General features: G+C 40.9%; 1 pseudogene; it reads left to right on the top strand.

The window, feature by feature from the left end:
* The first annotated feature begins 6,725 nt into the window (after positions 1–6,725).
* Positions 6,726–20,997, top strand: LOC139311668 (zinc finger protein 420-like; annotated as a pseudogene).
* Positions 20,998–26,371: the final 5,374 nt, after the last annotated feature.

The raw sequence follows: 26,371 nt of genomic DNA, 5'->3' as shown, positions 1-26,371 counted from the left end.
CTAAATTAATACCCCACTGTTTAATAGTACATTGCTTTTCCAGGCAGAGAAATACATTAGCATAAATAAGATTTATTTTATTTTTATTTATTTATTTTATTTGGCTTAAATGCCGCCCTATCTCCCAATGAACTCAGGGCGACTCACAATAATAATAAAAATAATAAAACACAAGCCACAATACAAAGTTAAAATCTAAAATCTAAAAAATTTAAAATTTAACCCTTAAAACCCCATCAGTCCAAGTCGAGGAATTTGAAAAGCCAAGTTTTTAATCACGGCGGAAGGTGCGAAGGTCAGGCGCCAAACGGACCTCCAAAGGGAGTTGATTCCAGAGGTGGGCGCACCCACAGAGAAGGCTCTACCCCTGGGGGCCCCTGTTCCTACCCATCCAGACCCATACCACTTCCAGGCACCGGGCCATCATGTCAAGGGCATCACTGGGTTGGTTTGGGGTGGATATGAAGAGCTGAGTATCATCAGCGTACTGATGATACCTCACCCCAAAACCACGGATGATCTCCCCTAGCGGTTTCATATAAATGTTGAACAGGAGGGGCGAGAGAACCGACCCCTGGGGCACCCCACAAGTGAGGGGCCTCAAGGTTGATCTCTGCCCCCCTGCCAACACCGCTTGCGTTCGACCCGAGAGGTAGGAGGAGAACCACCGTAAAACAGTGCCTCCCACTCCCAGCCCCTCGAGGCGACGCAGCAAGATATCGACGGTATCAAATGCTGCCGAAAGATCCAATAGGACCAGAACAGAGGAATAACCTCTGTCCCGAGCCCTCCAGAGATCATCCACCAGCGCGACCAATGCCGTCTCCGTGCTGTACCCGGGCCTGAAACCCGATTGGTACAGGTCGAGGTAATCCGCTTCATCCAGGACCAGCGGGAGCTGACGCGCCGCCACATTCTCAATAACCTTTGCTAAAAAGCGGAGGTTGGAGACTGGACGAAAATGACTTAAAACATCTAAAAGATCTAACAGCAGAGGTAAATTTTCAGGATAGTTAATAGAAATGGCTGTCAATTATAGATTGTTGATTGTAAATTAAATGCACCTACAGTATATAAAATCTGGCATTAAATTGTAGTATTAACAGGATATTGCAGGGGTGAAATGCTCTTGGTTTGGACCGGATTGCCCGATCCGGTAGCAATGGCAACGGGTGGTTCGGAGAACCAGTAGCAAAAATCCCTGCACCCCCCTCCCCCACCATGCCCAGATGAGCCACAGGATCATCAGATCCTGAGGCCCAGCTTTTTTTTTTTTTTTTTACTTTTAAAGCATTTTTTCTACCACCTCTTCCCACGAAAAAATGCTTTTAAAAGTAAAAAAAAAAAAGCCTCTGATGATCGCGCGGCTCAGCTGGGATAGTCAGAGGCTTTTCAAAGCATTTTTTTCTGCAACCTCTTGGCCGAAGAGGTGGTAAAAAATATGCTTTGAAAAGTCTCTGACGATCTCAGCTGAGTTTCCTGATCGGCAGAGGCTTTTCAAAACATTAGAAAAAATGCTTTGAAAAGTTAAAAAAAAAAAAGTTGGCCACGCCCACCCAGTCACATTACCACCACCAAGCCACGCCCAAAAAACTGGTAACAAATTTTACATTTCACCCCTGGGATGTTGCTTGTTTTCTATCTAGATCAGGCACTTCCGAGGGCCACATAACTATAATCCCATCCTATCCAGTCCTCCTGCAGTACTCTGCTGGCCGAAAATGGGCCGTGCATAGGTCCTGCGGGGCCCGTTTTTGCCTAGCAGAATGCTGCTGGAGGTCGGGTGAGTATTGCTGGAGGCTGCGGAGGCCAAAAAAGGGCCACCCAGGCGCCTCATGGTCACCCCCATGTGACCTGGTTTTGGCCAGGAGAGTGCTGCTGGAGGCCAGGGAGGCCAAAAACAGGCCATGCAGGCACCTTCAGGGGGCCTCCGCAGAGCCCATTTTTGCCCAGGAGAATGCTGCTGGAGGCCAGGGAGGTGTAAAAAACCCCCTGAAGCCCGCTTTTGGCCTCCCTGGCCTCTAGCAGCACTTTCCTAGCCTCCAGCAGAATTTTGGCTGGCAGAGGCACCTTGGGCCAGTCCTTTGATATTTCCAGGCCACCCCATGGACCAGGTGTAATCACCCTGCTGGCCTTGAGTTTGACACCCCTGCTTTAGAGACAACCCCTAGGAACTTAAGACCATAAAAGGAAATTTGTAAATAAGGGCAGAGGGGGAGGATAGAATTATGAGTTGTGGGAGATGTAATCAGGGGCGGAGATAATGTATTCATTTTAGATGAATTGGATACGTTGTGACATAATTACTATTCCAATGAGCAAAAGGTGGGAGGCAAATTTGTAACTAGAGAATATATGGTAAATGTATTGATGATTTAGGGTGTGTCCGCTGTACCTGCCTGTGTTATGGTCCGCCTGTGGAGGGGGCAGCAGAGTCGGACAGTGAGGAGGTTAGGGAGGAATATGGGCCAGTCCTGGAATCTGGGAAAGGCTCGGAAGAGGTCTCTGTGTTGGAGGCAGAGAGGGGGCCAGGGCTATCTGGGAGTCATGGGCTGCCTCCGGAGCCTCCAGAGTCGGACATCAGTGATGCAGAGTGTGCGCATGCACAGAGCTGCCAGAAGACAAGAATAGTTAAGACAAAATGGATGACTTGGGAATAGGGCTTGGAGATGATTGGCACCTCCCATAAGACATAAAGGAGGAGCAAAGGCATGTGAGCTTTTGCAGGAAGCAACTTTGTTCGTTCTGGTCGGTTTAAATCGGGTGAAATGCTACCGGTTCGGACTGGTTCGGTCAAACTGGTAGTGATGGTGGCGGATGGTTCGGAGAAGCGGTAGCGACGGCAGCGCGAGGCTCTGCCCACCCGCCCATTTGTTGTTAGTTCCTGGTTGTACCCAGGAAGTAACCTTTTTTTTACCCTCTGCGCAAGCACAGAAGGGTTTGCACATGCGCAGAGGATCCAAGCACACACGTGATGCTTCCAAACCGTTAGGGAAGGTAAGTAGATTTTACCCCTGGTTTTAAATTCTTAAGCTCCGTTTTGACTCTGTGCTCCGTGTGGCCTTGCAAAGTTAATTGCCAATTAGGTCTTTGCAGCGTGTCAAGAGAGAGAAAGATGGGTGCTTATCCACCTTATTCCGAAGTCGGATTCTTTACAAACTATTTGTGACTCATTATGGGATGTGAATGAACATAATTCACAGCTGATGAAATGAAAAGAGGCTTTTTGGGACTAATCCTGTGCTTTTTATTGTCTGAGGAAGCCTAGGTCAGAACAGCCTGTGCGATGTCGTCCTCCCGCTGCAAAGCAGTGAATAAAATTACCATCGTTTTCTCTTGGCGGTTTTGGCTGGTGATTGTTTATTTCCAAACTAGACAAGGAATCCCACCATTCCCTTTTGCGGCCTCCTCCAATCACTGTTGAGCTTTCAGGGCGGCTGTTCTTGAGGGAAGTAAGTTCAAATCCTCCAGAGATATTTTTCTCCATCTCCACAGACGGTTCCTGGAGAGGAAGATGGAGAAGATTCCACCGCTGAAGATGCTGATGCTTTTCTGCGACAGGGAGCCTTTCCTCCTCCTCACATGTCCATCATCCCTTCCCCTCCTCCCCACCTTCCTCCCCCAACAGATACTCTCCTTTTTCCCGCCCTTTCATAGAATCCTGACACATTGCGCAGCTTCCACCAGGGGGCGCTCTCATATTAAGGAGGAAAGTGAACATGCGCCAGGCTTTTCCCCTAAATTCATCTGGAGAGGCGCATCTGTCCTTCCTGCTCCCCCTCCCACACAGCCCCACTGAAAGTGGGAGGCGGGGCCTTTTCTGGAGGCGCAGAGGCTGCGGAGAAGCCTTTGGGGAGACGCTGATCCCGACGAGACTCCCGAGTGGCGGCTCTGCCCGTGCAAAGGGACCCTGCGCTGGAGGGGTGAGTGGAGAGGGGTCAAGTCTTCCTGCAGGGTCGGAGTCCGTGGTCCCATGTTCCCCTGCCACCCTTTCCCATGCAGGTTCCATGGAGTTGGGGGGGGAAGCAAAGGAGAGAAATGGGGGTCGCCAGAAGGGGAGGGGGCATTTCTCCCCATTTATTGGGGGAGTGGAGGCAGCCTCGAAATCTAATATCATCCTAGCCAAACATTTCAATGCAATCAAGTTCTTTTTACTAACTACAAAACAATTGGTCTGTTTTTATCAAAATTATAAAGAGTTATAAAGCCTAGTAAATATCTAGTTAATCTAATTAGGCGATCTTATCACCCTTCTAAGTTTAACCTTCTTTTGAGCCAAACAAAACATCTGTCCCAACTTCTATTATATGCTGAATCTTTCTTGTCTTTTAAGATATATGTTAGCCTGTCCATCTCAGCACATCGAAGAATCTTGTTTATTATCAGATGGTCAGGGGGCCTATCTGCATCTTTCCACAGTTGAGCAAATGCCATTCTCTCCACTGTTGAGACATGGACAAATATATACCAATCCTTCTTATCGATGTAGTCCGGTCTTATTCCGAGTAAGCTGTCTGGGTGAAGAGGGAAGCTCACACCTGTTATTTCCAACAGCCACTGCTGTATTTTCCCCCAGTAGCATCTAGCTGATGGACAAATCCACCACTGATGGAAGAAAGTACCTTGGCCGACCCACATTTCCAACATCTATCAGAAGATCCTAGGAACATCTTAGCGATTCTGGCAGGGGGGGAGGTACCAACAGTAGATCATTTTATAAAAGTTTTCTTTGAACGGGGAAGAAAGGGTCAGTTTCATAGTTTTGTTCCATACATTTTGCCATGCATCAAGCTGAATTGTTGTTCCAATATTTCTCCCCTAGGCAATCATCATGTCCTTTACAATCTCATCCGCCATAAAATTGGACAGAAGATTGTAAACGTTGGAAATAAATTTCCTTCGGCCACCTAGGAGAAGCTTGTCAAATGTTTGTAAATGACGGGAAATACCATGTTCCTGTTTATCCCTAGCGAATCTAGTTTGAATTTTCGCATAGGACCACCAGTCTATGTCTACTCCTCTAGTTTGGAGATCGGCTCTAGGTCTAAGTCTCCCGACTTCATCCAACAAGTCACCATAAACCCAGTTCCTCTTTGTGTTGTGCACAGTTGGAAGGGTCACTGCCTCTAACGGAGACACCCATTTAGGAATCTGTGTGTAAACTTGCTTCTTCACCACTTCCCAAACCCTCAATAAAATTCCTCTAATATAATGATTTGTAAAATATTTGGATTGTTTGTCTTTCTGAGACCACAAGAAGGAATGCCATCCCCGCTGCAAATCATATCCTTCAATTGCCAAAATGTGCTTTCTTGAGAGGATCACCCAATCTTTTATTCAAACCAGGGATGAAGCTTGGTAATAAAGCTCCCACATAGGGAGCCCCAAGGGGGTGGCTGAACATTTTAAGGGATATCTTTTCAAGCCTTGTGTTTCATGTGAACTGCCTATATGGTTGGCTATCCAATTTGGGGTTAGGGCAAATTGTGTGAACCAGCCTTCGTGATATAGTATGACTTTGTTCCCCAAAAGCAAACCCTGAAAAACAGAAAGTGAGCAATTTCATTTGATGTGAATTCATGGCATCCTTAGAAAGCTGTTCCTTCCCAGGATCATTTCACTTAGTATTATTCAATATTAGGGGTCTTCTTCCTTTTCCTCCCTGAGACCCCTGACAAAAGATATTATTGGCATATTAAACCATTTTTGGAACTTCCTCCTTATGTCTTCTCCATGGCTCCAGTTACTTACAAACATACCAACTTAAAGACAAGAGTGAGGAACATCCTTAATGAATGTCTAATGCCTAAATGCCTCGATAGGAAGCACAAGAAACACGTGTAAACATTCTGTATTCCATTCCAGTTTCTTAAGCTCCTTTAATTTTGGCATCTTGTACAAACCCTAAGTGTAGGGTAAATCTGGATAGAAAGTTCATACAGAGAGTGGTAAGGACAGCCGAGAAGATTATAGGATGCTTGCTTCCTGTTATTCAGGGCACTGCTTATAAGCGCAATGTGTTTGGAGCTCAAAGTGTTGTTAGAGACCCCATACCTCCACTTTCCAGTCTTTTTCTGTTTCTGTTCTGGAGGAGGTTTTGAGGTACTTCTCAAAGGACTATTAGATTCTGTAAGAGCTTTGTTCCCCATGCCTTACCAGGTAAACAGATTCATTTTTCTAGCCACGTGCATGCACAAATCCGAACTAGACCTCTTGCTATATATGTGAGTATATGCATAATTATGTATTTATGTATTTAGTTTGTTATGTTTAAGTATTGTATATTGGAGATGGTGACCCTGTGAGAGCTGTATGCAATGGAATTACCTTTTAATGTATGCTGATTAGTGTACATTCAAAATGACAATAAATTATCCTATCCTATCCCAACCTAACCTAATCTAACTAAACTTTATTTTTTTAAAAAAAATGAGTCTACCCTTTGGGCGAAAAAAAAAGAAAAGAAAATCCTCCAAATATAAAACATTTGTTTTATATTCCTGTAAAGCATATTTTGCACCACATTTGATGGACACACAGACACACAAATACCCACAGGATCCATCTGCTCAATACCATTACAATACATTATCAGCTTCTCATTAGTAAGAATGAATGTTGTTCAGTGCTTACGTCTGTGACCTTCTCATTCTTTGATTTTATTTCCTTTTCCATCTCAGATGCAGAAACTAGAGTCATCACAACAATCTTCCTAACAACAAAAAGTTAATTCTTGGGCGAAGATCCTGGATAGCTTTTGTGATCACTCCTGCCACTTCAGGAATAGTCCTATGAATTGAAAAGTGTTTGGAGATTCCTCAGAACTATCTGGAATTTCCTTATAGGACAGAGAAAGAATGCAGAAAAAAACGTTAGCAAATGAGGAAACTGGAAAAAGCCTCCCAGCGGTTCAGACTGGCAGCTATGAGAAGATCTGGGCAAGAACTGGGCAGAAGATCCTGGAGAAGGAAACCATTACCCCTTCAGAGATTCAGCCATACAACTTCAGAAACATCCAATACCAGGAGGCTGAAGGTCCCCGAGGACTTTGCAGCCGACTCCACAACATTTATAGTCAATGGCTGAGGTTAGAAAAGCACACTAAAACCCAAATGTTGGATCTGGTGGTTCTGGAGCAGCTCCTGGCCCTTTTGCCCCTGCCGATGAAGAGCTGGGTGCAGGAGTGTGGAGCAGAGAGCAGCTCCCAAGCGGTGGCCCTGGCAGAAGGCTTCCTCCTGAGTCAGAGAGAGGAGCAGAAGGAGGAAGTCGAATTGCAGGTGAGAGACTTTCATCTTGGAAGTCAGAAGGGAATAAAGAATGTGTTTGAATTCCTCACCCCTCCCTTCCATACTTCTCTGGTCTTCATAATATTTTAAGATGTTCCACTACCTTGTTTCCAAAAAAATAAGACCCTGAACCCTGAAATAAGCGCTTGGCCTTATTGCCATGCACTCAAAAGCATGATTGGGCTTATTTTTTTTTTTTAATTTGATTTATATGCCGCCCTTCTCCAAAGACTCAGGGCGGCTTACAATGTGCTCAGCAATAGCCTTCATCCTTTTGTATATTTATACAAAGTCAGCTTATTGCCCCCACAACTGGGTCCTCAATTTACCTACCTTAGAAAGGATGGAAGGCTGAGTCAACCTTGAGCCTTGGCGAGATTCGAACCCTGCAGTAATTGCAGGCAGCTGGTCTTAATAACCAGCTTAATAACAGGGTGCCTTAAACCCCTGTACTACCAAGGCTCTTATTATCAGGGGATGTCTTATTTTGGGGGAAACAGGGTAGTTCTTGCAGGACATTGTTCCATTATCCATTCTAGAGCATAGACTGGAGACAGCCGTTCCTTTTTTGCACATTCTAGGCTCATTGATGGATATTGGGGCATTGAAGTTGTGTTTTGAGAACAAAAATCCACTTCATGTTATGTGATGTATTTTTCTTTTCTCCTGCCTTCTGTTTCAAGTCCTTCACTCTGCAGAACAGAGAACCTATGAGAAAGAGGAATCCATCAAATCCCCCTCGGGAGCTGTTTTCCAAGGGGGTCTATCATGAATCCGCAAGCGAGGACATCTCAGATGGTAATCAAAAGTCCACCCATTCCCAAGAGAGATTCCCGCTGTCTTACCTTCTGTATCTCTTCTGTAGAATGCCTCTTGCAATTTTATTAATTATCCATTTAAAATTTCTGTCTCTCTCACAGGGAAGGACAAAATGAATTTGACTCCTTTTTATGGTGGTGCTGAACTTCTGGTTGCAGCTCCAAAAGTAAGAGAGGGATAACACATTTTCTTCTACAACCACTGGGTGGGTTGTGATAGGTGGGATTTCCATGGCCCATACCAGTTGATTCTCTACAGATGCTGAAAGTCTTGTGCATGGGGATAGACAGACAGACAGACCTAGACAAAGAGTGGGATTGCTTCCTTTCACTGCTGATTTTTCTTCTGTTTCCTTCTCATTCAGGAAGCTCTCGTGTCCTTTAAGGAGGTGGCTGTGTATTTCTCCGAAGAGGAGTGGTCTCAGCTGGATGCTGACCAAAAAGCACTGCATCGGGAAGTCATGCTGGAAAATCACAGGAACGTGGCCTCTTTGGGTGAGAATATACAGGAATTATTTATCAGAATAAAAGCTACAAATTTTGAAAATGAAATAAAGAAGATACAGTAATGTGGTTAATGAATAAGAAAAAAGTATGATACAATTAAAAAAAGAGAAAAGACAAAATAATAGTTATATTTCCCCCCTCTTTCAAGATTACATCATTGTTTCCTCCTTTATCATTGAGAATTCTATCATCTTCTTCAACCATGCCACCATTCTAATTATCGTACAGCCCTCTAGTTTTTTGTTTGTAATATCTCATATTCATATCATACTCAGAAACGATCTTCTATGACTGTAGATTAGTGCCAAAATAAAGTGTTCTGATTTTAGTTGGATATTAATCTTTAGAGTTCTCTGTATCTCTGAATGCCTTTTTTACAAGGCCACCAAAGCATTACAAAACCTTTTATCTTGTCCACATTTCCAATAATAGTTTGAGGTACATTTATACACTTGATATTTTTCATATGATTATCATATTCCTTTTTATATGTAGAGGTTTTAGCAATTACATATTCAACTTTTCTACACAATGAGAAAAAAAAGAGCCTTGATAGTACAGTGGTTTAGTGCACCCTGTTATTAACACAGCTGCCTGCAATTTCTGCTGGTTCGAATCTCTCCAAGGCTCAAGGTTGACTCAGCCTTCCATCCTTTCTAAGGTAGGTGAAATGAGGACCCAGTTTGTGGGGGCAATAAGCTGACTTTGTATAAAATATACAAAAGGATGAAGGCTATTGCTTAACGCATTGTAAGCTGCCCTGAGTCTCCGGAGAAGGGCGGCATATAAATAAATAAAAAAAAAAAAAAACTGAGATTCAAATTCTACTTTATGTTGTTGAACAATATATGAGAACCAGGTGTGAAATGCTGCCAGCTCCATCCGGCTCACGGAAGCTGGTAGTGCCGGCGGCGGATAGTTTGAAGAGCTGGTAGTGCTGGTTGCGGAAGGCTCCACCACCACCACCCTGGAACCGGGACGTCTTCACGTCCCAGTTTTGACCATCTGCGCATGTGCAAATGGCTCTGCGCATGCAGATGATGGTGCGCGCCCAGATGCAGCCGTACACCACATCATTGAGCCGGTAGGGATAGGAAGTAAATTTTATGGCTGATGAGAACTCTATGGTTTTTCCATTCTTGATTTCATTTGGTATTTTCACAGCTCAAGTTCTAATGCCTCTGTTATCCATTGTCTTTCCTTGCAACTTTTTTTCTGCTGAAAGCTATTAGGATGTTTTGGGGCACAGCCTGAGTTTATATCTGCCTCATATTCTCAATGTGGCATTTGTAACATTATGGTTTTGAAATCTAGATTGATTAAATTTATTGAATCACAAACATCCATGACATCCAAACTACTGTCATGCCTTCCTACTTCTAAAATTCTCTATTTATTTATTTATTTATTCATTCATTCATTCATTCATTCATTCATTCATTCATTCATTCATTCATTCATTCATTGGTTCTATTTATATGCTGCGCTTCCCCGGAGACTCAGGGCGGCTTACAATGAGTTAAGCAATAGCCTTCATACTTTTGTATATCTGAGCAACTCCCACTTCTTATACAAACCGTACAGCAGAATACAAAGTCCAATTTCAAATTGGGAAACCAAATCTTTCCATTTCCTTTGAAATTTGGAGAATTTGATATTTAATCCATGGTTTTTCTCTTGCCATACAAACGTAAATGTATCTTCCAAAACTCTGCATCTAAGATTGAAGCTGTTTGTTTTTCATTATATTCAGTCTTCCTCTGCTTTGCTCTTTGTCCCTAACATTATTTGCATTTTTCTTTTTTTGTGAAGGTAATAATGGGGAGGAAGATGAAGATTCCAGAGAATTATTCGAAATGATCAGTCGTGGATACAATATGAAGAACCCTACAATTCTAATAGAAGTAGAAAGCCGTGAGAGAAACCAGTCAAATAATTGCAATCAGGAAAGCTCATCTTCTGTTCATGCGTCAGCGAAAGCATCTGTGACCGAACAAAGACAACTAAAAACGAAATATATTGGAAAATGTACAAAACTATTCATAAATAAATTAGATGTAAATCAATACTATCAAACCGAAACCAATGGAGAAGATTATATATGTAGAGACAATGGAAAAAATTACAAATGGACCCAGTCTCTTCCTCATAAAAATGGGTCCTGTACATCTCAAAAAAGAACCCACACAGGAGAACAGTCACATAAGTGCATGCAGTGTGGAAAGAGCTTTAGTAGGAAAAGTTACCTGAAATGTCATAAGAGGATCCACACAGGAGAGAAGCCCTATAAATGCATGGAGTGTGGAAAGAGCTTCCCTTATAGTACTTCTCTTACTTCGCATTCCCGGATCCATACAACAGAGAAGCCATATAAATGCACGGAGTGTGGAAAGAGCTTTAGTTGGAGGAACAGTCTTGCTTCCCATAAAAGGATCCACAAAGCAGAGAAGATATATAAATGCACTGAGTGTGGTAAAGGTTTTATTGAAAACAGTAAACTTACACGTCATAAACGGATCCATACAGGAGAGAAGCCCTATAAATGCATGGAGTGTGGAAAGAGCTTCTCTCATAGTAATTCTCTTACTTCCCATTACTCGGTCCATACAGGGGAGAAGCCATATAAGTGCACAAAGTGTGGAAAGAGCTTCTCTCAAAGTTCTTCTCTTAATCTTCATAAAAGAATTCACACAGGAGAGAAGCCCTATAAATGTATGGAATGTGGAAAGAGCTTCCCTAGCAGCAGTGACCTTGTTTTCCATAAAATGACCCACACAGGGGAGAAGCCACATAAATGCATGGAGTGTGGAAAGAGCTTTATTAAGAACTGTGAACTTATTTACCATAGTAGGATCCATACAGGGGACAAGCCATATAAATGCATGGACTGTGGAAAGAGCTTTATTAAGAACTGTCAACTTACTTACCATAGTAGGATCCATACAGGGGAGAAGTCATATAAATGTATGGAGTGTGGGAAATGCTTTACGGAGTCTAGTAATCTTAATTCCCATAAAAATAGCCACACAGGGGAGAAGCCTTATAAATGCATGGAATGTGGAAAGAGTTTTTCTACAAAGACGTATTTTAAGACCCATGAAAGGATCCACATAAGCGAGAAGCCTTACAAATGCATGGAATGTGGAAAGAGTTTTTCTACGAACTGTTATCTTAATCACCATAAAAGGATCCACACAGGGGAGAAGCCTTATAAATGTATGCTGTGTGGAAAAGGTTTTATTATGAACAGTTATCTTAACTACCATAAAAGAACCCACACAATGTAGACGCCATATAAATCTGTGAAATCAGAAAAAAGCTTTACGAGGACCAACGGTATTTCCCTATTGAAATAAATTTGGGTGAGAATCTTAAAATTTTAGGTTTTAATTGTTGAAATGTATACATTTACTGAATTCGGAAAGGGTTTTTTTGAGTCTTATCTTCACAACTTGAAGCCCAAGAGTAATAATTGTAATAATGAACAGTGGATTTTTGTAGCTACTTTCATTTGAAAATCAGTAATGGCATTTCACATAAATAATAGAGCATCTTTTTCATTTTTTTCCCAATTTCGATTGGATCATAAGGAAAGCCCAAATCCTCAAGAAAAAATTAATTTTTGAAATGAAGTCTAGAGTTAGCTACTAAAATGTAATTCCAGGCATTCTATGGGAAAGGCATAAATCAGGAAAGATTTGCAGAAGTTACAGCTAAGTATGAATTACCAAAGTATGAGTGATGCTAAAGAAGATACCTTATGAATAGAATAGTTTAACACTTTAAGTTATAATGAATTGCAAGATGTTGAAATTGTAAACATCTTCGGATATTGTGCTAAATTAAAAGAATATTCAGAAAGGAAACATCCGTTGATCGTGTAACATCAATATATAAACTATATTTAATGCTACAAAAAAATCCACTGGATTTATAATCACCAGCATGGAGTATTCAGTTTGGACAAGGGGCAAGAATGTATTCCAGTATTGAGCTGGAAAATAATTGTTCTAAGAGGGATGTGATCAGGCATTTATTTTATAGAAGTTTCTTCCCCAAGAAGCAGAAGGAGATGTATCTACCTGATGCATCTCTTCAAGACGTTTCAAAAACTTTTATCCTCTATAGCAGAAATGAGAATGGGAACTTCTGGAATGTGAGAATACGAAAAAATACACAGTAAACTCTCTCAGTCCACTGTGTAAAACAGACCAAATGAACCAGTATGAATGCAGAAGAAGGGACCTTTTTGTCTCTCATGTTGTGAGAGAATAATCACATAGATTCTAATTCAAATTGAAGAAAGTTTTATGACAAAGAATTCTTCTCTCACAAAAAGGAACCAGAATGACTAGAAGCCCCTGAAATGCATGTGCAAAAGACTTTCCAAGCATTAGGACCATATTTTGCCTTTCTGATGTGAGGGCTAAGAAAATCTCTACGTTTAATGAAAATGAAAATGTATATCAATGGTTCTGTACACAACAGTTGCAGTCCCTCCTTCATCGGAGGTTTTTGTAGAGATGGGGAAAGTTGGACGAATCTCAAGAAAAGAATGAGACCTTCCAGTGTGAAGATCAAAGGTGGTGGGCTTCATGTAGCCACCCAGGGTGCAAAATTCCTCACAGCAGCTCTAGTAATAGAATATTATGATTGAGGAGGGGAGAATAAAGCCCCTTGACAAATACCTGTGGAGATTCACATTCACATAGGTCACAGTTTTTCCAAAAGGCAAGTGGACTTTCTTGAAAAGCTTTAGCTTCACATCCAAGAAGCATCTCTTGTTGTGAAGAAGCATCTTTAGTACCGAAGATGCTTCTTGAGTAAGCGAAACATCTTCAAGAAACTAGAAAGTCCAGTTCCCTTTTGAAAAAGTACCTTTGACAAATCTAGAGGAGGAAAAAGGGTTTTCATATGTAAACAGAGATAGAAATAGATATATAAAGTAAGATAGAAATAGTTGCTAACCTGTGGGTAATAGGAAGAGAGTAAAATAAGCAAGGCGCGGTTAGCATTAAATTTACAAGAAAGGAGTGGACATTTTTGTGCGTCTAATAAAAGGTTTTGTGTGTGGGGGGGGTATGCTGTGTTTGTATCTACCATAATGAGAAAAGCCCTAACAATTGCTTATTGGCAAAAATTGGGGGTAAGCATTTGGGTGGGGAAAAAAAATCTTAAGAGCCTCCTGCTGGGTTGAAACTATTTATTCAAATAGTACCTATGAATGATTCCATGTCAAAATGTAGGAAAAGCCTTATGAAGCCTTTCCTCCTGGGGAGGAAAGCTATGGCATATCTAGACAGCATACTAAAAAGCAGAGACATCACCCTGCCAACAAAAGTGCGTATATTCAAGGCTATGGTTTTCCCAGTTGCAATGTATGGCTGTGAAAGTTGGACCATAAGAAAGGCTGAGTGCCAAAGAATTGAAGCCTTTGAACTCTGGTGCTGGAGAAGACTCCTGCAAGTCCCTTGGACTGCAAGGCAATCCAACCAGCCAGTCCTAGAGATCAGCCCTGCATGCTTTTTTGAAGGCCAGATCCTGAAGATGAAACTCAAATACTTTGGCTACCTAATGAGAAGGAAGGACTCACTGGAGAAGAGCCTAATGCTGGGAACGATGGAGGGCAAAAGGCAGGGCCGGATTTTCCTATAGGCTAACTAGGCTTCAGCCTAGGGCCTCAAGATCAAGAGGGGCCTACATTCAAATTGTTAGCAAAATTAAAATTACACTATTCTAAAAACAGTGAACACTAAAACACTGAACCGAAAATAAGGAGAAATTCTACGCATATGACTAATAAACATAAAAATGTAATTTACAAACTTAAAAATGGGAGGTGAAAGGGCCTCATAAGTGGAATAGCCTAGGGCCTCTTTTCATCTAAATCCGGCCCTGGCAAAAGGGGATGACAGAGAATGAGGTGGCTGGATGCAGTCAATGAAGCAGTTGGTGTGAGCTTAAATGGACTCCAGAGGATGGTAGAGGACAGGAAGGCTTGGAGGAACGTTGTCCATCGGGTTGCGACGGGTCAGCTTCACAACTAACAAGCCATGAATGATTCTATGTCAAAATGGAGAAAAGGCACCAATTCCTGTTTTCTGCCAGTTATTGTTCAATTTTTCTTTAGCCAAATGGAAATCAGAGTAGCAGTCATCTAAAATTAGACACCACTTTTCTTTTTATTCATGATCTGGACATATACTATCCTTGCCATAAATTCTAGAAAGGTCTTAAGCTTCCTATTCGTTTTTCCTGTGGGTGCTTTGGATTCAACCCCTAAATAAAACATTTTTCCTCCTCTTTTTGCCCCCTCATGGTATTTTAATTTTATATTCTCTTTTCCATAATCTGTTTCCATCATTTTGCAGTTCCCCCTTTTTTCTAGTCACAGATGAGATGTCATTTCCACCACCATCACCACGGCTTCATTTGTCCTCCAAGTAGCCTCATTGTGAGGTAAAATTTCTGGAACTTCCACAAGTTTCAGCTTTTCCCCATTATGGAATTGGTTTTCTTTTTCATCAGATTCATGTCCTTTGTCATCAGCAGCCCCTCACTGCATCTTTCCAATTATTCTTAGGCACCCAGAGCCAAGAATTTGACAAGTGCAGGTGTATATACAGAACTAGATAGAAATCTCCATTTTCTTGCTTGCGTTTTCCTTGCAATCGAGGCACTTCGCGCAGAGTCCACCAGGGGGCGCTCTCGGACTCACGTGGGAACTGAGCATGCGTCCATCTCTTCGGCTGGAGTTCGTCGGGAAAGGCGTCTGCCCTTGCTGCCTCCTCCGTCCGCTGTGAGTGGGAGGCGCAGAGGCTGCCGGGAAGCCATTGCAGGGACGCCAATCCCGACGAGAGACCCCAGAGTAGCGTGAGTGGAGGTTCTGCCCGTGCAAAGGGGTCCCGCGGTGGAGGGGTGAGTGGAGAATGCCACGTTTTCCTCCGGGGTCCCATGTTCCCCTGCCGCCCTTTCCCATGCAGGTTCCATGGAGCTGGGGGTGAAGCAAAGGAGAGAAATGGGGCTCCCCAGAAGGGGAGGGGGCGTTTCTCCCCATTTATTGGGGGGAGTGGAGGCAGCCTCGAAGCCCCCCTGCTGGCTCTGGGTGCAAGGACGGATGTGCGAGGACTGGGACTGGGGTGCTGCTTCCCAGCCTTTCCTTTCCCCACGACCGCAAAGGAAAAGAAGGGAGACCTTGCAGGTGCTTCTCCATCTTCTTTAAAGTCTGGGAGTTAAAATCCACACGTTTTGATTTGGTTTGAAAAAGTGTGGATTAAGCTAAGAAGGAGGGAAATGTGTTTGTAGGATTTGCATCATTCAGGAGATCACGTTAGTCTGTAAAATGGTTTTTCCATTCGGGTGTTAATCCTACATATGTATTGGATGGTGGCTCGTTTATTCAGTTCCCAAAGGAATTTTGGGCTGAATGATTAATGGGATTCTGCTGGTTCAAGTTTTACTGTACAGTAACATATTTTATGAATTGAAAGCTGTTTGGAGATGAACAAGATTCCTCAGACCTATTTGGATTGTCCTTACAGGACAGAGAAAGGATGCAGAAAGAAGCCTTAGGAAGTGAGGAAACTGGAAAAGGCCACTCACTCACTCAGCCTGACAGCTGTGGGAAGATCTGGGCAAGAACTGGGCAGAAGATCCTGGAGAAGGAAACCATTACCCCTTCAGACATTCAGCCCTGCAACTTCAGAAACATCCAATACCAGGAGGCTGAAGGTCCCCGAGGACTTTGCAGCCGACTCCACAACCTTTATAGTCAATGGCTGAGGTTAGAAAAGCACACTAAAACCCAAATGTTGGATCTGGTTGTTCTGGAGCAGCTCCTGGCCCTTCTGCCCCTGCCAATGAAGAGCTGGGTGCGGGAGTGTGGAGCAGAGACCAGCTCCCAAGCGGTGGCCCTAGCGGAAGGCTTCCTCCTGAGTCAGAGAGAGGAGCAGAAGGAGCAAGTCGAATTGCAGGTGAGAGACCTTCATCTTGGAAGTCCAGAAGGGAATAAAGAATGTGTTTGAATTCTTCACCCCTCCCTTCCATACTTCTCTGGTCTTCATAATATTTTAAGATGTTCCACTAGTTCTTGCAGGACATTGTTCCATTATCCATTCTAGAGCATAGAGTGGAAACAGCCATTCCTTTCTTGCACATTCTAGGCTCATTGATGGATACTGGGGCATTTAAGTTGTTTTTTGAGAACACGAATCTACTTCATGTTGTGTAATATATTTTTCTTTTCTCCTGCCTCCTATTTCAAATCTATCATTCTGCAGACCAGAGAACCTATAAGAAAGAGGAATCCATCAAATCCCCCTTGGGAACGATTTTCCAGGAGGGTCTATCATGAATCCGCAAGTCAGGACATCTCAGATGGTAATCAAAAGTCCACCCATTCCCAAAAGAGATTCCAGCTATCTTACCTTCTGTATCTCTTCTCTTCTGTAGAGAAGAGTGCCTCCTGCAATTTTATTAATTATCCATTTAAAATTTCTGTCTCCTTCACAGGGAAGAAGAAAACAAATTTGACTCCTTTTTATGGTGGTGCTGAAATTCTGGTTGAAGCTCCAAAAGTAAGAGAGGGATAATAAAAAATAAAATGTACACAATATGAGCGTTTGACGAATAGTGATCCTATAAGTAATTCCTTGACATGGAATTGTGCAAGGCTACTCAATAATAACTGAAAGAATCACATTGGCACATTTACAGTTTCTAAAACGCCTTGTTTATAACCAGTGATAAGAAAAATAATGGCATCAAGTTAAACGATAAAGCATACTGTTAAAATCCAAAGGGTGTGGCCAGATCGAGGCCTTTCAGCCTTTAAATCTAATACGCCGATTTGTGCCTGGAATTTTGGGTCAACAATCCACCTTTGGAAAGGATGAGAAATGTTCTTTTCCAAGCAGGTTTTTCTTCTTCAACCATTGGGTTGGAGTACAAGGAGTGGATTCCTTGTAATCTGAGGAGCAGCAGAAACAGATCATGTGTGTCTTTTCCATTGTTATGTCGGCTGGCGACACCCAGGGGGAGGGCCTTCTCTGTGGGAGCCCCAGCCCTGTGGAATGAACTGCCCCCGGAAATACGTAAGATCTCCGACCTCCGGGTGTTTCGCTGCGCTCTGAAGACCCTGTTGTTCCGCCAGGCCGGGCTATTAACATAACGTTTTTAAATTGGGGTATTTTAAATTTCTGGGATTTTAATTGGAGCCTAATTATTTAATGATTTTAAATTTTAATTGTTGTTTTGTTTCTGTGTTTTTAAATAGGCTGTACACCGCCCTGAGTCCTTCGGGAGAAGGGCGGTATAGAAATAAAATTATTATTATTATTATTATTATTATTATTATTGATGACACCCATGTAAATCCCTGGATGCCTCTCAAACAACTTTAATGAAGGTTTTGAGCATGGATTGTTTGTTCTGGGGACACCACAAGCCTTTTATTTAAATGATAAAAAGTCACACACGCACACACACACACACACACACACACACACATACTGGGTGGATTAGAGTGAGTGAAAGTTTTGTTGATGCATGGGGATAGGCGGGCAGGTGGGCAGACAGACAAACCCTGAGAAAAAGTGGAGTTGCTTTATTTCACTGCTGATTTTTTTATGGTTTTCTTCTTGTTCAGGAAGGTCTTGTGTCCTTTAAGGAGGTGGCTGTGTATTTCTCCGAAGAGGAGTGGTCTCAGCTGGATGCTGACCAGAAAGCACTCTATTGGGAAGTCATGCTGGAAAATCATAGGAACGTGGCCTCTTTGGGTGAGAATATACAGGAATTTTTATCAGAATAAAAACTACAAATTTTGAAAAGAAAATAAGATATGGTAATGTGATTAATGCATAAGAAAAAAGTATGATAGAATTAAGAAAAGAGAAAATAATAGTTATAGTTCCCCCTCTTTTTAAGAGTACATAATTGTTTCCTCCTTTATCATTGAGAATTCTATCATCTTCAACCATGCCACCATTCTAATTATCGAACAGCCCTTCTAGTTTTTTGTTTGTAATACTCTCATATTCATATCATATTCAGAAAAAATCTTCTATGTCTGTTGCTTAGTGCCAAAATAAAGTGTTCAGATTTCAGCTGAAGTTCTCTGTATCGCCGAATGCCTTTGAATCCGAAGTTTTCTAGCTTTTTTACAAGGTCACCAAAGCATTACAAAAGGATCCTTTATCTTGTCCACATTTCCAATAATAGTTTGAGGTACATTTATACACTTTTGAATATTATTCTGTTGATTTTCATATTCCTCTGTATATTTAGAGGTTTTAGCAATTACTTATTCATCTTTTCTACACAACTTGAGATTCAAATTCTGCTTTACGTTGTTGAACAATAGAGAACTATAGTTGAGAACTCTATGGTTTTTCCATTCTTGATTTCATTTGGTATTTCCACAGCTCAAGTTCTAATGCCTCTGTACATGTAATCGATTGTCTTTCCTTGCAGCTTTTTTCTGCTGAAAGCCATTAGGATATTTTAGGGCAGAGTCTGAGTTTATATTTATTTATTTGATTTGATTTCTATACCGCCCTACTCCCGAAGGACTCAGGGCGGTGCACAGCCAAACAATAAAATACATACATACAAAATTTAAAAGTGGAATTAAAATCAAATTAAATAGTTTTGGCCCAGACAAATTAAAACCCCAATCAATTTAAAACCAATTTTAAAATTTGAATATATAAAATACTATAAAATATTAAAAAATTAAAAATCTTTTATAAAAGAGGGAGAAAATTAGGCCAGGCCCGCCTGGTGAATAAAAAGGTCTTTAAGGCGTGGCGGAAGGTGCGCAGATCCAGGATCCTCCGTATCTCCAGGGGGAGCTCGTTCCAGATAGTAGGTGCTTCATATTCTCAATGTGGCATTTGCAACATGGTTTTGAAATCTAGATTGATTTAATTTGTTGTATCACAAACATCCATGGCATCCAAACTACTGTCATGCCTTCCTACTTCTAAAATTCTCTTTATATCTGAGCAACTCCCACTTCTTATACAAACCACACAGCAGAATACAAAGTCCAATTTCAAATAGGGAAACCAAATCTTTCCATTTCTTTAGAAATTTGGAGAATTTGATATTTAATCCATGGTTTTTCTCTTGCCATAGAAATGTAAATGTATCTTCCAAAATTCTGCATCTAAGATTGAAGCTGTTTGTTTTTCATTATATTCAATCTTCCTCTGCTTTGCTCTTTGTCCCTAACATTATTTGCATTTTTCTTTTCTTGTGAAGGTAATAATGGGGAGGAAGATGAAGATTCCAGAGAACTATTCGAAATGATCAGTCGTGGATACAATATGAAGAACCCTACAATTCTAATAGAAGTAGAAAGCCATGAGAGAAACCAGTCAAATAATTGCAATCAGGAAAGTTCATCTTCTGCATCAACAAAAGCCTCCATGACCGAACAAGGACAACTAAAAATGAAATATATTGGGAAATGTACAAAACTATTCATAAACAAATTAGATGTAAATCAATACTATCAAACCGAAACCAATGGAGAAGATTATATAAGTAGAGACAATGGAAAAAATTACAAATGGACGCAGTCTCTTTCTCATAAAAATGGCTCTTGTACATCTCAAAAAAGAACGCACACAGGAGAAAAGCCACATAAGTGCATGCAGTGTGGAAAGAGTTTTAGTAGGAACAGTTACCTTAAATGTCACAAGAGGATCCACATAGGAGAGAAACCCTATAAATGCATGGAATGTGGAAAGAGTTTCACTTATAGAACTTCTCTTACTACGCATTCCCGGATCCATACAACAGAGAAGCCATATAAATGTCGGGAGTGTGGAAAGAGCTTTATTAAGAACTGTTATCTTATTTATCATAGTAGGATTCATACAGGGGAGAAGCCGTATAAATGCATGGAGTGTGGAAAATGCTTTATTGACTCTTGTCGTCTTATTGGCCATAAAAAGAGCCACACAGGGGAGAAGTATATATGTGTTGAATGTGGAAAGAGTTTTTCTACAAAGACATATCTCAAGACCCATGAAAGGATCCACACAGGGGAGAAGCCTTATAAATGCATGGAATGTGGAAAGAGTTTTTCTAGGAAGACGAATCTTAAGACCCATGAAAGAATCCACACAGGGGAGAAGCCTTATAAATGCATGGAATGTGGAAAAAGTTTTTCTAGGAAGACGTATCTTAATCACCATAAAAGGATCCACACAGGGGAGAAGCCTTATAAATGTATGCTCTGTGGAAAAGGTTTTCTGATAAACAGATATCTTAACTACCATATAAGGACCCATACAATGTAGAAGCCATATAAATCTGTGAAATCAGAAAGAAGTTTCAAGGGGACCAATGGTGGTATTTCCATTCACGAATTAAATTTGGGTGAGAATATGTAAAAATGTTACCTTTTAGTTGTTGAAATATATGCATTTCCTAATTAGTGAATTAGGAAAGGATTAATTGTGTTGTAATTAAGAACAGTGGATTTTTGTAGGTACTGTTGTGATTTAGGCTTCCTGAATTATTAAAATATACAAGTAGTCCCAAAAACCTCTTTTATTGCAACAGCTGTGAATTACGTTCATTCACAGCTGAGTCCCAATTAGTTGCAAAAAGTCCTTCGGGAGAAGTCCTTCGGGATAATCACCAACCTTTATCTCCCTTGACACGCTGCCAAAGATTTACTTGGCAAAGGCACATGAAGTCCAGAATCAAACAGGGATGCTGACTGGGAACAGAATTAACAACATTGCTTTCCTACAAAGGGCCCATGTGCCTTTGCTCCTCTTTTAAACCTTATGGGAGGGCCAATCATCTCCAGGCCTTACTCCTGAGTCGTCCCTTTAGTTTTAACTGTTCTTGCCTTCTGGCAGCTCTGCGCATGCGCGCACTAGGAATAGGCTCTTCCTGTTCCTCTGCCTCTCTGTTGTCTGACCCTGGAGGCTCCGGAGTCTGCATATAACTCCCAGATGGCCCTGGCCCCATCTCTGCCTCCGACGCAGAGCCCTTGTCCAGGCCTTCTCCAGACTTCAGGACTGGCCCATGTTCCTTCCCAGCCTCCTCACTGTCTGACTTTGCTGCCAGCTCCGCAGGCTGCTGGCAGACCACAACAGCTACTTTCATTTGAAAGTCAGCAATGGCGTTTCAAATAAATAAGAGCATCTTTCTTCATGTTTATCCCATATTGGATCATAAGAAAGCCCAAATCCCCAAGAAAAGTTTAATTTTTGAGAGAAAACATAAACTTAGCTACTAAAATGTAATTCCAGGCATAGTATGGGAAAGGTATAAATCAGGAAAGACTTGCAGAAGTTACAGCTAAGTATGAATTACCAAAGTACGAGTGATGCTAAAGAAGATACCTTATGAATAGAACAGTTTAAGTTACATAATGAATTGCAAGATGTTGAAAAGGGAAACATCTTGGGATATTATGCTTAATTACAAGAATATTCAAAAAGGAAATATCTGGTGACAGTGTAACAGAGTGCCTAACCTATGCTGGATTTACAATCTCCACCATGGTGTATTCAGCATGGACAAGGGGCTTACCTGAGAATGTATCCCAGTATTGAGCTGGAAAATGTATCCCAGTATTGAGCTGGAAAATGATTGTTCTAGGGGGGATGTGATCAGGCAAAACTTTTAAAAAACTTTTTTCCTTTATAGCAGAAATGAGAATGGGAACTCCTGGACTGTGAGGATACGAAAAAAATACACAATAAACTCTTTCAATCCACTGTGTAAAACTGAAACCTAATGAACCTGTATGAATGTAGAAGAAGGGACCTTTTTGTCTCTCATGTTGTGAGAGAAGAATCACATAGATTCTAATTTGAATGTGGTGAAAGTTTTAGGATAAAGTATTCTTCTCTCACAAAAAGCCAGAATGACTAGAATCCCCTGAAATGCATGTGCAAAAGACTTTCCAAGCATTAGGACCATTAGGACCTTTCTGTGATCAGATCAGGGCTAAGAAAATCTCTACATTTAATGTAAATGAAAATTTATATCAATGGTTCTGTACACAACAGCTGCAGTCCCTCCTTCACCGAAGGTTTTTGTAGAGATGGGGAAAGCTGGACGAATCTCAAGAAAAGAATGAGACCTTACGGTGTGACAATCCAGGGAAGAGCCCTTCATGCAGCTGGCCACGGTGCAGAATCCCCCAAAGCAGCTCCAGTAATAGAGGATTATGATTGGGGAGGGGAGAGTAAAGCCCCTTGACAAATACCTGTGGAGGTCCTCATTCACACAGGTCATGGTTGTTCCAAGGGTACTTTTCCAAAAGGCAACTGGATTTCCTTTGTGTTTTCTTGAAAACATTTCGCTTCTCATCCGAGAAGCAACTGAGGATGCTTCTTCAAAACTGAAGATGCTCCTTGGCTAAGAAGCAAAACATCTTCAAGAAAATAGAAAGCCCAGTTGCCTTTTAAAAAAGTACCTTTGGCATTCCTTGGCAAATCTAGAGGAGCACAAGGGGTTTTCATATGTAAACAGAGAGAAAGAAGATAGAGAAAGAAATCTATATAGACAAAAATGAAAACCACTCACGCATTAATCACGAACCGTAAAGCCTACAAGCTTGAAACTTGCCACGTATGTTCCTCTTGGCTTCTAGGTGCTCACTAAGAAAGGATTTTTCAAAATGACCATCAGAGCATTAGTATTTCCTATATTATTATTAACACACACTGATGTTAAGGAATTCTACTCCCCCTCCCCACCTCAAAAGAAATCTGTTCCAAATGCAAAACACAAGCAGGAGTTTCACTTTCAGTTTTACTTTCACAGCAGCAAGCAGCTTTACTACACAACAGTTGAGCTAAGCCATATCCAGCCTCCTTGCTCACACAGCAAATACTGTTTGAGTTTTCAAACACCCCTCAACTCTCTCACACAATTACAGGATGCTAGCCAGATGAATATTGATGGATGCTGCGGGCTGGGACATTCTACTCCCCCTCTGTTCCAACTGTCAGTTGCATTCTATTAACACACTCTGATGCTATGGAGTTACACATTCTGCATTAAGTTTCAGGCTGCAAATGTCAATTTATCAAGCCCGAGCACATAGTTTCATAGTGAAGCATGGGCGTCCACCTAGTAGATATATAAAATAAGATAGAAATAGTTACTAACCTGTGGGTAATAGGAAGATTAAAATTAGCTAGGTGCAGTTAGCATTAAAATTACAAGTAGGAGTTTAAGTGTGTCTAATAAAGGTTTTTATGCGAAAAACAAATGCTGTCTTTGTATCTGTTTACCATAATCAGAAAAGCCCTAACAATTGTTTTTTGGCAAAAAGAATTAGGAAGGATTTGGGTGGGGGAGAAACATCTGCAATTTCAGAGGCTCCTGCTGGGCTGAATCTGTTTCTTCAAACAGTACCCATGGATGATTCTATGTCAAGATGGAGAAAAGGCACCAATTCCAGTTTTCTGCCAGTTATTCTCCAATTTTTCATTAGAGAAATAGAAATCAGAGTAGCAGTTATCCAAAATTAGACACCAATTGTACTTTTCTTTTTATTCATGATTTGGAGATAACCATATCCTTGCCTTAAATTCTAGAAAGGTCTTAAGTATTTCCTGTGGATGCTTTGGATTCAACCCCTAAATAAAACATTTTTCCTCCTCTTTTTGCCCCCTGATGGTATTTTAATTTTTTTAATAAAGTTTTTTATTATTTTTTAAAAAGCAAACATTTAAAACTTCAATCAGCCCTCCCGTGTGACATCTCGGTGTTGAATTCCTCAGTTCATTTTATTCTTGTTCCAACAGTTTCTTCTGTCTTAGTTGTCTTCAAAATCATTGTACAAATTCATTACTATAGTCATATTCTTACTATCAGGTTTTTTATACATATTTATAAAATTAATCATATCTTTTTTGCAACCAAGAATAAAAATAATTCCATATTTTTAAGTATTCTGATTCTTCTCTATTTTTAATCAATAAAGTTAATCGATTCATTTCAGCGTGATCTAAGATCTTTCTTATTACTTCATCTTCTGAAGGTATTTTTTCCAATTTCCAATTTTGAGCATAGACAATTCTTGCAGCTGTTATTACATGTATAATCAAATAAATATATTCCTTTTTCATTTTGTCAGGTAGGATACCCAATAGAAACAACTCTGGTTTGAATTCAATACTATTTGTGTCATTTCTTCCAGCCAGATTTTAATTTTATTCCAATATTTTTTGCTTCAGGACATGCCCACCACATATGATAATAAGATCCTGGTAGTTGGTGACATTTCCAACATTTCGCTGATTTATCTTTGAACATTTTTGCTAACTTCTCCAGTGGCATATGCCATCTATAAAACATTTTGTATTGGTTTTCTTTATATGCGGTGGACATCGTTAATTTATAATTCCTTTCCCATAGTTGTTGCCATTTTTCAAGATAAATTGAATGTCCAAAATTTCTTCCCCAAGCTATCATTGTTTCTCCTCCAACTCAATATATAACAAAAAGTTATAAAAAAAAATTATTACATTTTCTTCTGTTCCTGAGTATCCTATGTAACTCAGTCTTTTCAACCATGTAATTTAGCATCTTTTTAATATTTTGCCCTTATTTGCATATACATATACCAATCTATCTCAATCCCCTGTTCTTCCAGTTCTAGTTTCTCTTTTAATTCCCCCTTATCTGTTAACAAGTCCTTGTATCTAACAATATTTCCAAAATTAAAAACATTTGGGTGTATTAAAGCTTCCATCATTGATAACCATATTGGTATTTTCACATAGTATTTATCTCTAACCTTTTCCCAAACCAATAGCAATGCATTTCTTATGTAATGTCTATGAAAATAGGTATGTATCTTATTTCTACCATACCACAAAAAGGCATGCCAACCCAATTGCAATTAAAATGGTATTTTAATTTTATATTCTCTTTTCCATAATCTGTTTCCATCATTTTGCAGTTCCCCCTTTTTTCCAGTCACAGATGATATGTCATTCCCAGCCCCTGCTTCATTTGTCCTCCAAGTAGCTGTAGAATCTCCATAGAGGTTTCCCCAAAAGGGTTCGAATTTCCCGGCCGGGAAAGCGTCACAAGCACGATGAGCCGATTAACGAGTGAAGCAAACTGCGTGAAAACAGGATTCTCTTTATTTCGTTTCAGGAAGACGGATCCTCCTACAATCCCCACTTTATTGTAGGAGGGGAACACCACCAAGACAGTGCCAGGGCCAATAAGACATAATAAAACCTCATAGTACAGGATCAACTCAGGAAGGAAAAGGCCACAGGCATAGGAAAATGACCTTCCCAAAATAGAACACATAAGCATCAGGGCCATTTAGGAACAAAGAGGACCCAGGGAAATGACACACACAAAAGACCCAGGACATGCCAGGAAAGAAACTATCCAAAGAGCAGAGCAAAACAAAAGGAATGGCAGAGGATTAGCTAAGGAAAAGATTTAATCAATACCCCAAGCAATCTGATAAGAGTCAAGGGGGGGGGAGGGTAAGGGCTTACCTGATAACAACATGATCAGCTTAAGGCAAGGAGCAAATAATAAGAGCAAAAGGAAGCAAAAGAACAGGAAGCCAGATAACCAAGACACCACCCAGTTTCAAGTGGGAAGAACTAGAATAAAAAAACACAGGGCGATCCATAAACACACACACACAAAAGGGAGACCCACAAAAGTAACAAAAGAAACAAAGAATTTCCTTTGTACAGAAAAGTATAAAAATGTACGCTTACCTTGAAGGATGTCAGCTCACCC

Source organism: Pituophis catenifer, unplaced genomic scaffold (assembly GCF_029215685.1).
Source record: "Pituophis catenifer annectens isolate HBS135680 unplaced genomic scaffold, rPitCat1.0.hap2 SCAF_2, whole genome shotgun sequence".
Taxonomy (NCBI): Eukaryota; Metazoa; Chordata; class Lepidosauria; order Squamata; family Colubridae; genus Pituophis; species Pituophis catenifer.
This window is presented reverse-complemented; position numbering and strand designations above follow the sequence as displayed.